Genomic DNA, 11,333 nt, shown 5'->3' on the forward strand with positions numbered 1-11,333 from the left:
TGGGGTGCAGAATTCACAACCGGCAGCAGCCGTGGCAACGCCAGAGGATGACTGCAAGAAGTCCTTTGAAGAGGCAGCATTGACAGCCAGAGAGGAATTCCCAGGCATGAATGGCTTCGCCACTTGTGCCCAGGCCAGCTCTGCCACGCTAGCCAACAGAGCATCCAAGATAAGGGTAGATCAGATGAAAATAACGTGATGGTCCAAACATAGGCATACGGTCGGGTGCAGTGGCTCATGCCTATAATCCCAACACTTTGGGAGTCCGGGGTGGGAGGATCACCTAAGGTCAAGAGTTCGAGACCAACCTGACCAGTTGGCAAAATGCCATCTCTACTAAATATACAAAAATTAGCCAGGTATGGTGGCATGTGCCTGTCATCCCAGCTACTCAGAAAGCTGAGGGAGGAGAATCACTTGAACCCAGGAGGTGGAGGTTGCAGTAAGCCAAGATCGCGCCACCGCACTCCCAGCCTAGGTGACAGAGCAAAACTCCATCTCAAAGACAAAACAGGCGGGGCACGGTGGCTCATGCCTGTAATCCCAGCACTTTGGGAGGCTGTGACGGGTGGATCACGAGGTCAGGCGTTCGAGACCAGCCTGAACAATATGGTGAAACCCCGTCTCTACTAAAAATCCAAAAATTAGCTGGGCATGGTGGCCCATGCCTGTAGTCCCAGCTGCTAGGGAGGCTGAGGCAGGAGAATCACTTAGGAGGCAGAGGTTTCAGTGAGCCGAGATCGCGCCACCACACTCCAGCCTGGGAGACAGAGCAAGAATCCATCTCAAAAAAAAAGAAAAAACAACATAGATACACTAGGAACTCAGATGCTTGTACACTCATGTTGACAGCAACGTTATTCCAATAGCCAAAAGGGAGTAATAACCCAAGCGTCCATCATCAGGGGAGTAGATAAACATAATGTGGTATATGCATACATTGGAATATTATTTAGTGTAAAACAAATTAAGGTTAGATACATCTTATGACATGGATGAACCTTGAAAACTTGTCCAATGAAAGAAGCCAGATACAAAGGAACAAATATTGCACAGCACCATTTATATGGAATGTTCAGAAGAGCAAATTCACAGACACAGAAAGTAGATGAGAGGTTTCCAGAGGCTGGAGGGGCCATGGGGAGGGGGGAAGAGGGAATAGGACTTATTGCTTAATGGGTAAAGAGTTTATGTTTAGAGTGACGAAAAATTTTGGAAAGAGATAGTGGCTATAGTCTCACAACATTGCCAGTGTGATCAGCAGCACTGAATTGTACACTGAACAACGAGTAAAATGGCAAATTTTATGTTGTCTATATTTTACCACAATGAAAAATTAAATAACTTGACACACACACACACACACACACACGCACACATATATCAGGGGAGTGGATAACACTCCCTGACAGTAAGGGCTGTGTCAAGCTAACCCTATTCAAACCGTCCAGAAAGAAATCTTTCTAGGCCAGGCTCAGCAGCTCATGCCTGTATGGCCAGCACTTTGGGAGGCCAAGGTGGGAGGACTGCTTGAGAACAGGAGTTCAAGACCATCCTGGGCAACAGAGCAAGTCCTGTCTCTACAAAAACAAGTTAAAATTAGCTGGGTGTGGTGGGGAGGCAAGCACCTCTAGTCCCAGCTGCTTGGGAGGCTGAGGCAGGAGAACTGCTTGAGCCTGGGAGGTTGAGGCTGCAGAGAGTTGTGATGGTGCCACTGCACTCCAGCCTGGGTGACAGAGCAAGGCCCCACCTCCAAAGAAGGAAGGGAGGGAGGGAGGGAGAGAGGGAGAGAAGAGGAGAGAGGAGAGGGGAGCGGGGAGAGGAGAGAGGAGAGGAAGGGAAGGGAAGAAAAAATATTGCTCCTCTGCCTTGGCTTCCCTGTGGCTGTTTCTTTACAGCACATACTTATGACTGTGTTTTTAGATCTTATCTCCTATGTTTTGGGCAAAGGTGCCAGTCTTCTTGACTGAGTTCCCCTCTGTGCCAGCACACCTGACATGAACTGAGGTTCTAAAGGCAAGCTTACTCCCGGGCATGCTTCTGCCTTGACGAAGAGTTTTTTTGTTTTTTTTGTTTTGTTTTGTTTTTGTTTTTTTTTTTGAGACGGAGTCTCGCTCTGTCCCCCTGGCTGGAGTGCAGTGGCGCGATCTCGGCTCACTGCAAGCTCCGCCTCCCGGGTTCCCGCCATTCTCCTGCCTCAGCCTCCAGAGTAGCTGGGACTACAGGCGCCCGCCACCGCGCCCGGCTAATTTTTTGTATTTTTAGTAGAGACGGGGTTTCACCATGGTCTCGATCTCCTGACCTTGTGATCCGCCCGCCTCGGCCTCCCAAAGTGCTGGGATTACAGGCGTGAGCCACCGCGCCCGGCCTAGAAGAGTTTTAACATGATGTCCCATTCTCTGCCTCCTCCTGTCCCACTCCCTTCCCACCATCAAAAGTTCAGCTTGAATGCCGGGTGTGGTGGCTTGCGCCTGTAATACCCCGTAATCCCAGCATTTTGGGAGGCCGAGGCAGGTGGATCTCTTGAGGTCAGGAGTTCGAAAGCAGCCTGGCCAACATGGTGAAACCCCATCTCTACTAAAAATGAAAAACTTAGCCGGGCGTGGTAGCACACACGTATAATCCCAGCTACTTGGGAGGTTGAAGTACAAGAATCGCTTGAACCCGGGAGGCAGAGGTTACAATGAGCTGAGATCGCACCACTGCACTCCAGCCTGGGTGACAGAGTAAGACTCTGTCTCAAAAAAAAAAAAAAAAAGTTCAGATTCAACTATTACATAGGAAGACATCTGCGGTTTCATTGGTTTAAGAAATGTGCAGGGATGCTGTAAGAGCACCTGCGAGATGGAGGGAGATCCCCTGAGCTCCCAGATCATGAAAGACCCAGCCACCGCCCATCCTCCAGCACTGACTTGGTGTCATAAGGAGCAAAAGCTACTTTCTGGAACGGTTATGGGAGCCCAGTTCAGGGCAGGCGGCCACAGCAGGCAGGCAGGCAGGCAGTAAAGAGTTTCCAGGTCCCTGGGGGACTGTAATCACATTCCCCAACCAGGTGCTGGGAGGAGGGCTAGTGGCTTCCAACCTTCTTGGCCTGGGGCCAGCATCTCCAGGCCTCTCTCCACCCTTGGCTCAATCACATCATCTTTCCAACCAGAAGCTTGTTAACTGTTTTCCTGTGCTTTTATTCAGATTTCAAGGCACCCTCTGTGTGTTAAACTTCAAAGAAAGTTTGCTACAGTCAGTGCAATGTTGTAACAAGTGGAAGCTCCTAACAGCTCTGTTGAAAATGGTTTATTAAAATGAAAGGGCCGGGATTCTTTTCCCCCCTCCACCCACCACCTTCTTTCAAATGAAATTGCATTTGTGTCTGAATTAAGTTGCCCGGTATCAATCCTGAAGTTTTTAAAGATGAAAAGCAGAACAGCCGCACAATATTTAAAATGTAAAATGATTACCAAATGGCACCAGGCCAATGTTTATGAATCACTGAATATGATCATAAAATCATAAAAAATAATCACCAAAAGGTAAATAAATTACCCAGCTTACTGCTTATTTTCACGTAGGGTCTGACACAAAAGCTGCAGCCATGAATGATTTATACCTGTTTTAACAATAATACTCATTTTACTGAAAGATGGTCAGCACTTGGGCCGCTGTGGGCAACATGCCAGTTGTCGAAAGGTTAATGTTTCAGCAGCAATACATTAAATTATGAATAACACCGGTCCCAAAATGGAAGGTTATTAGCTCAGTCTGCTTAATTAGCCCAGCTAGAACTTTGCCATCTAGTAACAGTGCCCATTACTTCAGCAGTAGCTGCGATGGGGGCTGGCAGTGTGGGATTCTACAGCCAGAGTGGGGACAGGGAGAGGCAAGATGGGTGTGGGATGTCTTTTCTTTTTTCTTTTCATCCACTGTAATATTAAGAGAAGCATCCCAGAGCCAGGTGTGGTGGCTCATGCCTGTAGTCCCAGCACTTTGGGAGGCCAAAGGGGGAGGATCACTTGAGCTCAGGAGTTTGAGACCAGCCTGGGCAACATAGCAAGACCCCGTCTGTATTTAAAATAAAAAGTGAAAAAAAGACTAGCATTTCAGAAGCTGGTTTTCAGGATTTTGAACTCTCCCATGGTTTATCTATGAAGATGTCACAGAAAGGGCTGGGCACAGTGGCTCATGCCTGTAATCCCAACACTTTAGGAGGCCGAGGTGGGCAGATGACCTGAGGTCAGGAGTTTGAGACCAGCCTGGCCAACATGGGGAAAACCCCATCTCTATAAAAATATAAAAATTAGCCAGGCATGATGGTGCACACCTGTAGTCCCAGCTACTCAGGAGGCTGAGGCAGGAGAATCACTTGAACCCGGGAGGTGGAGGCTGCAATGAGTCGAGTTTGTACCTCTGAACTCCAGCCTGGGCAGAAGAGCTAGACTCCATTAAAAAAAAAAAAAAAACCCCTTCACAGGAGGAAAGAGCAGAAATTGTTTGGGAGGAGCTTGGTCCTTGGTCCTTGTTAGTGTGGACCCACCGTGATCTGGTTCTACATGTGTTTGTTGCTGCTACACCTGAGCCCCACCAAAGTAGCATAAGGTACCATCCACTTTGGCACCCACCATGGCCCATCAGCACTCATCCAACACAGGCATGTATTGGGTAGCTACTGTGTACCTAGCACTTATAAAGTCGGGAATAAGACAAACACGTTTTTAATCTAAGGGAGGGTACAGACAACCATGTTAAACAATCAACTATGCAATTAGTGCATGAATTACAGTCACATGGCTGTTCTGAAGAGCAGGTTTACAGGACCAACCCCTGGACTGGAGTCAGGGTAGGGGTTCTTAGGGACGGATTCTTACTGTTCAGATCTCTAAAATGTGTGAGTAGGAATTAGTTGGGTGAATTTCCAGGAAAGAACCTTCCAGGGAGAAAAATACCTAAACTATGCCTGTGTTTCCAAAAAGGATGCTGCTGGAGAAAGATCAGGCATTATTTTAAAAGGTATATTGGAAGAGGATTTGCCTACCTGGGCTATAAGAAAGCTATTGAGCACCTAGCTTGTGTGTGCATGTGTCGGGGGTTGGTGGGGTCCACACTCAACCCCGCAACTTTCCCTCACCCCATCCTGCCTTTGCCCTGCCAGGTGCTCCAGTTCTAAACTCCTAAGTTTTCAGCCAGGAGCAGGACCAGGACTCACCCGTGCCATGCCGGCCACATCCCTGCTAGAGCTAAGCTGTCTGCACCACCGCCCAGCTCTACTTAGTACTATTAGTAGCTTGTTTTTCTAAGCCCTAAAATTCATTTTCTTTTCCCGCCTCGCTTCCAGAAAAATAAATAAAAGTGAACACATCACTCATTTAAGACGAGGAATGGAATTTAGGTTGCGTTTTTCTTTCTATTTTTATGATTAGTTAGAATTTTCCTGGGAACGCCGCCAGGAGGGCATTATGGTGAGATAATGTCCTGTATTTAATCAGCGCTGTAATGGCGAACTGTCTTCTGTGGGGAGAGGCCGAGTTCACTCATCCTTCTCTGTCTTGTCTGTTTGCAGGAGACGGCCGGTTAGCCCAAGATGAAGACAAGGCCGAAAAGTGGCCAGGCTCCAGGCTTGTGTGACAGCCCGAGAGTGGATAGGGCGCAGCCATGACTCCATCTCTTCTTACAGGACCTGGAAGCTCTGAGAGCCCTGGAACCCCTGAAGGAGCTGAGCGAAAGGACCCCTCAAACGGACCGAAGTGATCAGCTGTGGTTCTCCATCCCCCGGACTCTTTCAGGGTCATCCCCTGTGGCTTTCAGACGTCTGTTGGCCTGGGCACACTTCTGGCTTTCAACATGCATCTTTCCCCTTTGCAACCCAAACACGACGTTCAAAGGGTGGCACGCGGCCTTTGAGTGAACCTGGAAGTCAACGCCAGGTAGGACTGGATCATTTCCTTACCTCTGCATGCACGTGGTCGTCCAGTTTTCCGCAAACCTCTGCTGGAGGCGAGGGCTGGTGGTTTGCAGCTGTCGGGGTTGTTGTTGTTTTCAGAGTTCTTTGATCCATTGCTGAAGAATGAAGGGATCTCTGGGAGGGGTCAAATAGCAAAGGATATGTTAGAGAGATGTTTGAAAGGATGGAAGAAAACAGGGGCCCGAAGAAAAAGGAGAAGGGATTTCACCTCCAGGAAGGGCACACAGAGCATAACCGAAGGGATACAGGTTGGCCTTTCTCTGCAATTAGCATGGGTGGCCAGGAAAACAGGAGCGCGTGGGGCGCACACAGCCTCTCAGATTTACTGTTGTCCCTATTAAACTCGGGGTCTGCAGGAGCCGTGTGTTCAGGTAAGGGCAGTGGAGAGCACAGGATGCCCCGAGCAAGCCATAAATAGCAGGGTGAAGACAAAGTGTTTATTACTTAGCCTCATGAAGCCCATATAAGCGCTCTCCCAGAGCGCGCGAGAGCAAGAGCATGTGTAAGCCCGCCCACGTGTGTGTCCCGGGAGTGGGAGCCCCAGACACGGCGTTCGCGCTCCGCTTGATTCTATGAAGGCATCTATTTGATGGAACGTACTGGAACAGTTCATAGCCAGCCCAGCAAACCTTGTGTGGAGACAGAGCTTGCTTTTTCTCTTTCCTTTTCCCGTTTGCAGTGAGAATGAGGCCTTTCTCTCCTCAGCCCTTTGCTCTCCCCAGAGTTGTCTCACGAGGTCACTTCCTGCTGACAGGCTCCTTTCAGTGCAAGGTTTGGATGGAAACAATACTCTGTTTTCTGGGGGACTGGTGAGGCTCTGGGCTTCACCAGGCTGTCTTAAACTTAAATGGGATATTGTTTCAGTAGGGCTGATGGTTTCTTCAGACAACTGGGTCTATGCGATGCAAGACTTTATCCTTTTATGTATGTGCATGTGTTAATATATTTATGGTATCTTCATACCATCAACACACAGTGGCAGAAAGGTGGCTTATGATCACGATGTTTGCTTTCAAGTCAGGTTCAGGCACGCACTAGCTGCATGTTCTTGGGCAGGTCACTAAGTGACTTACTCTTTTTAGCTGGGTGTTAGTGTCCTTAATTCAAACTAGCCTGTCTATAAGAAATCTTCGAGCTCAAACATTTGTTGACTTTGTCATTGCAAGACACTACATTACTATGTTCAACAACGAACTTAAAAGTACTTTCTTTGAATAGCTGATGTATTGACAGAACTGATTTCTAAGAGCAGTTAAGGATATGTGCTGAATGTTCTATCGAATATCCTGATGAATTGGTTTGCTAAGGTGAGGGGAAAGCAGAAGAGACCTATGTCGTCACATTCTAGTGTCTTGAAATACCCTTATAGATATTCTCAGGGTTTTCGGCTACAATGATCCTTGTGGCCATTGGATAGTATTTTGAAAATTAAGTGGCACTGTCAAATGCTATATTTTGTGAATTTCTGAATGAAGACTCAGCTTGACAAATTCTTTCATCCCATGAAGATCGTAAAATAAATGAAAGCAATTCACCACAACTAAGGTTAACTATTTGGGGTCATAATATCAAATATCAGGGGTCTCAGAGGAAACTGACAGGATAAAGACAGGATTGAGCAAGGCTCAGTCTCTGAGATGCTAGGGACCATTTGACATAGCCAACCTCAGGCTGCTGCTGGCCAGCTCTACAGAAGTGTCGCCAGCACAGGCGTATGTGCTGGCTTTCGAGGAAGGTAAGTCCCTGGCTGATCCAAGAAAGAGGGATTCCCTGGGGTTCCGCCAATAGGCGCAGTGGGAGTCACAGCCCTGCAGCCGCTGAAAGCCATTGCCAACTCCTTTGTTGATCCCCATGAGGTTGTCTCTCCCAGGCTTACTGGCCAATGCCCCTTTCAGAAAAGCCTGACACTGCTGGCTGGCTGGAGTGCAGCCGCGGGATCTCCACTCACTGCAAGCTCCGCCTCCCGGGTTCATGCCATTCTCTTGCCTCAGCCTCCTGAGTAGCTGGGACTACAGGCGCCCGCCACCATGCCCAGCTAAGTTTTTGTATTTTTAGTAGAGACAGTGTTTCACCGTGTTAGCCAGGATGGTCTCGATCTCCTGACCTCATGATCCACCCACCTCAGCTTCCCAAAGTGCTGGGATTACAGGCATGAGCCACTGCTCCTGACCTTTATTTATTTATTTATTTTTTATTTTTAATATAGGGTCTCACTCTGTCTCCCAGGCTGGAGTACAGTGGTGCAATCATGGTTCACTGCAGCCTTGACCTTTTGGGCTCAAGTGATTCTCCCACGTCAGCCTCTCAAGTAGCTAGGACTACAGATGCACACCAGTACACCTGGCTAATAGTTTTTTGTTTTGTTTTGTTTTGTTTTGTTTTTTCTGTAGAGGCCAGTTTTAGCCATGTTGCCCAGGCCGGTCTCAAACTCCTGGGCTTAAGCAATCTGCCTGCCTCGGCCTCCCAAAATGCTGGGATTACAGGCATGAACCATCACACCCCACCCTTTACTGCTTCTTTAACATCCAGCTTGCTTTCCCTCCCTTTCTTCCTTCCATAGACATTTACTGAGCAAATACTATGTGATAGGCACTGTGATAAGCACATCGCACTCATATTTAAACAAATGGTCCCTGAGTTCAAAGTGCTTTTTGCCTTGTGAAAAAGATAACCAAGTACACAACGACCAGTGTTCTTTAGTTATTTATTTACTTCATTTGAGACCGGGACTCTGTTATCCAGGTTGGAGTGCAATGCCACTATCTCAGCCCACTGCAACCTCCGTCTCCCAGGCTCAAGCCATCCTCGCACCTCAGCCTCCCGAGTAGCTGGGACCATGGGCGCGTGCCACCATGCTGGCTAATTTTTGTATTTTTCATAGAGATGGGGTTTCCCATGTTGCCCAGGCTGGTCTCAAACTCCTGAGCTCAAAGGATCCACCCACCTCGGCCTCCCGAAGTGCTGGGATTGCAGGTTTGAGCCACCAAGCCCGACCCCAGAAATACAGTTTAAATATAGTCATTCCAGTGAACTTGGAAAGCACGGATTAGGGAAAAAAAGATGATTCAGTCCGGAGGGGTTGATATTGTTGGGGGCAAGGCATTGTCAGCAGAAGACACGTGGCCTTTTTGGGCATCACAGGTAGATATTTTGTGCATTGTGTGTAGGATCTGGGAAGGAATCAAGACCAGAGATGAGGTTGGGGGCCACTAGCCTTAAAGCAAGCACAACTTGGGTTCAGGAATATTTCTTCATCCTTATATCCTACAGATAATTCCCCAGCCTTGAACACTAAGAGGGGAATCTTCAAATCTTGTCAGTCATTAACAAAAGGCTTGACGATCATTAGTAAAGCCTGCAGGTCTGTCTCCCAGGGCAACATGGTGCCTCACGCTGTGTGTCTGCAAGGATGAGAGCCTTGCCTGGTACGTTCATCCCATCCAGGGATGAATCTTGAATCACAAGATTCCTGTTGTCAGAGACCTGCCCTGATTCATGCCAGTCAGTGCAGGGTCAATGGATAGTGTGGTCACTGCATCCATCACTTAATCACAGTGGCATCCCTGATGTCGCTTGCATTAGACCCTTGTTCAGTGACACAGTTGGCTTCATGGAGGCCCAGCTCTCTGCTGTTTGATTTTTCCTTGGTAAAAATATGTGCATGGAGTAAGGAGATGCAAGGACACGATCTAAAGGTGTAACATTAGGCCGAGTGCGGTGGCTTGTGCCTGTAATCCCAGCACTTTAGGAGGCCGAGGCAGGTGGATCACCTGGGGTCAGGAGTTTGAGGCCAGCCTGGCCAACATGGTGAAACCTCATCTCTACTAAAAATACAAAAATTAGCTGGGGTGGGTGGAGCGTGCCTGTAATCCCAGCTACTTGGGAGGCTGAGGCAGAAGAATTGCTTGAACCCGGGAGGTGGAGGTTGCAGCGAGCTGAGATGGCATCACTACACTCCAGCCTGGGCGACAGAGCAAGACTCCGTCTCAAAAAACAAATAAATAAATAAATTAAAATTAAAATTAATTTAAAAAAAAAGTGTAACATCACCTTTGCCTTTGGAAGTGGGTGTCTGTCTGTGCAGGCTACTGAGATCCTCACCCAGGGATATGTTAAGTTCAAATGCAGACACCCATCCAATCCTAAGGCCTTCAATGAGCTGTGCCTTTTTGCCTCATGCTTTCTCTGGCTGCCACCTGCCCTGGACCCCCACCATGGATACTAAACAGTTGGACTTCCCTCTCAGGATCTATGTAGGGTCAAGACTCTCCGATGAGTAGTGGGCATGGCCAGCACTATGAGTTAGAAGACCAGCCTTCTTATGATAAGATGAGCTCCTGTCAGTGGTCTGCTTTCTGATACTGGTGTCTCAATCTCCCTGATCTCCTGCCTTGAACTTCAGGATATACCTGAGAATGTTTTAACTTTCATTTAGTTACCTGGATCCATGCCCCCCACTACCTATTCTGACCTGCCGTACCTACCTGATCCCCAAAAACTTGCCTGAGTATGGAACTGTAATCCTCATTCTGCCACACTCATTCCTCCTTTGTTCTTATCCATACCTAGATTCGACATTCAGATAGAATTCATTTAGGTTGTTTCTTATATTCTAGGCTTCATGTAATCATGGGGATGGTAAGTACAGGTATATGAAATAAAAGAAATGGGGCAGGCACAGTGGCTCATGCCTGTATTTCAGCACTTTGAGAGACTAAGGCATGTGGATTGCTTGAGCCTAGGAGTTTGAGACCAGCCTGGGGAACACGGTGAAACCCCATCTCTACGAAAAATACAAAATACAAAAATTAGCTGGGCATGGTGGCACACAGCTGTGATCCCAGCTGTGCAGAGGGCTGAGGTGGAAGGATTGCTTGAGCCCCGGAGTTTGAGGTTGCAGTGAGCTATGATCGCTCCACTGTGCTCCAGCCTGGGCGGCAGAGGGAGACACTCTCTCAAAAAAAAAAAAAAAGAAATGAAATTTAGGCCAGGCGTGGTGGCTCACGCCTGTAATCCCAGCACTTTGGGAGGCTAAGGTGGGTGAATCACCTGAGGTCAGCAGTTCGAGACCAGCCTGGCCAACATGGCAAAACTCCATCTCTACTAAAAATACAAAATTAGCTGGGCACGGTGGTGGGTGCCTGTAATCCCAGTTACTCAGGAGGCTGAGGCAGGAGAATCATTTGAACCCGGGAAGCCAGAGGTTTCAGTGAGCCAAGACCATACCACTGCACTCCAGCCTGGATGAAAAGAGCGAGACTCTGTCTCAGGAAAAAAAAAAAAAAGAGAGAGAAAAAAAATGAAAGTTTGTCTTGGCTTATAAATTTCTTTGTCCCTTACAATTTAAGACATTTCCTGATCCTTGAACCACATTAAATCT

The 11,333-nt window shown here is 47.9% G+C and overlaps 1 long non-coding RNA gene across 1 annotated transcript; it reads right to left on the minus strand.

The window, feature by feature from the left end:
- Positions 1 to 5,375: 5,375 nt before the first annotated feature.
- Positions 5,376 to 6,798, minus strand: LOC112614821. The gene is made up of 3 exons (XR_003117150.1): positions 6,162 to 6,798; positions 5,939 to 6,067; positions 5,376 to 5,686 (listed from the first exon to the last, which is right to left on the minus strand). It is a non-coding gene; the product is annotated as an uncharacterized LOC112614821 (long non-coding RNA).
- Between the last annotated feature and the right edge of the window lie 4,535 nt (positions 6,799 to 11,333).

This window comes from Theropithecus gelada, chromosome 20 (genome assembly GCF_003255815.1).
Source record: "Theropithecus gelada isolate Dixy chromosome 20, Tgel_1.0, whole genome shotgun sequence".
In the NCBI taxonomy this organism is placed as follows: Eukaryota; Metazoa; Chordata; class Mammalia; order Primates; family Cercopithecidae; genus Theropithecus; species Theropithecus gelada.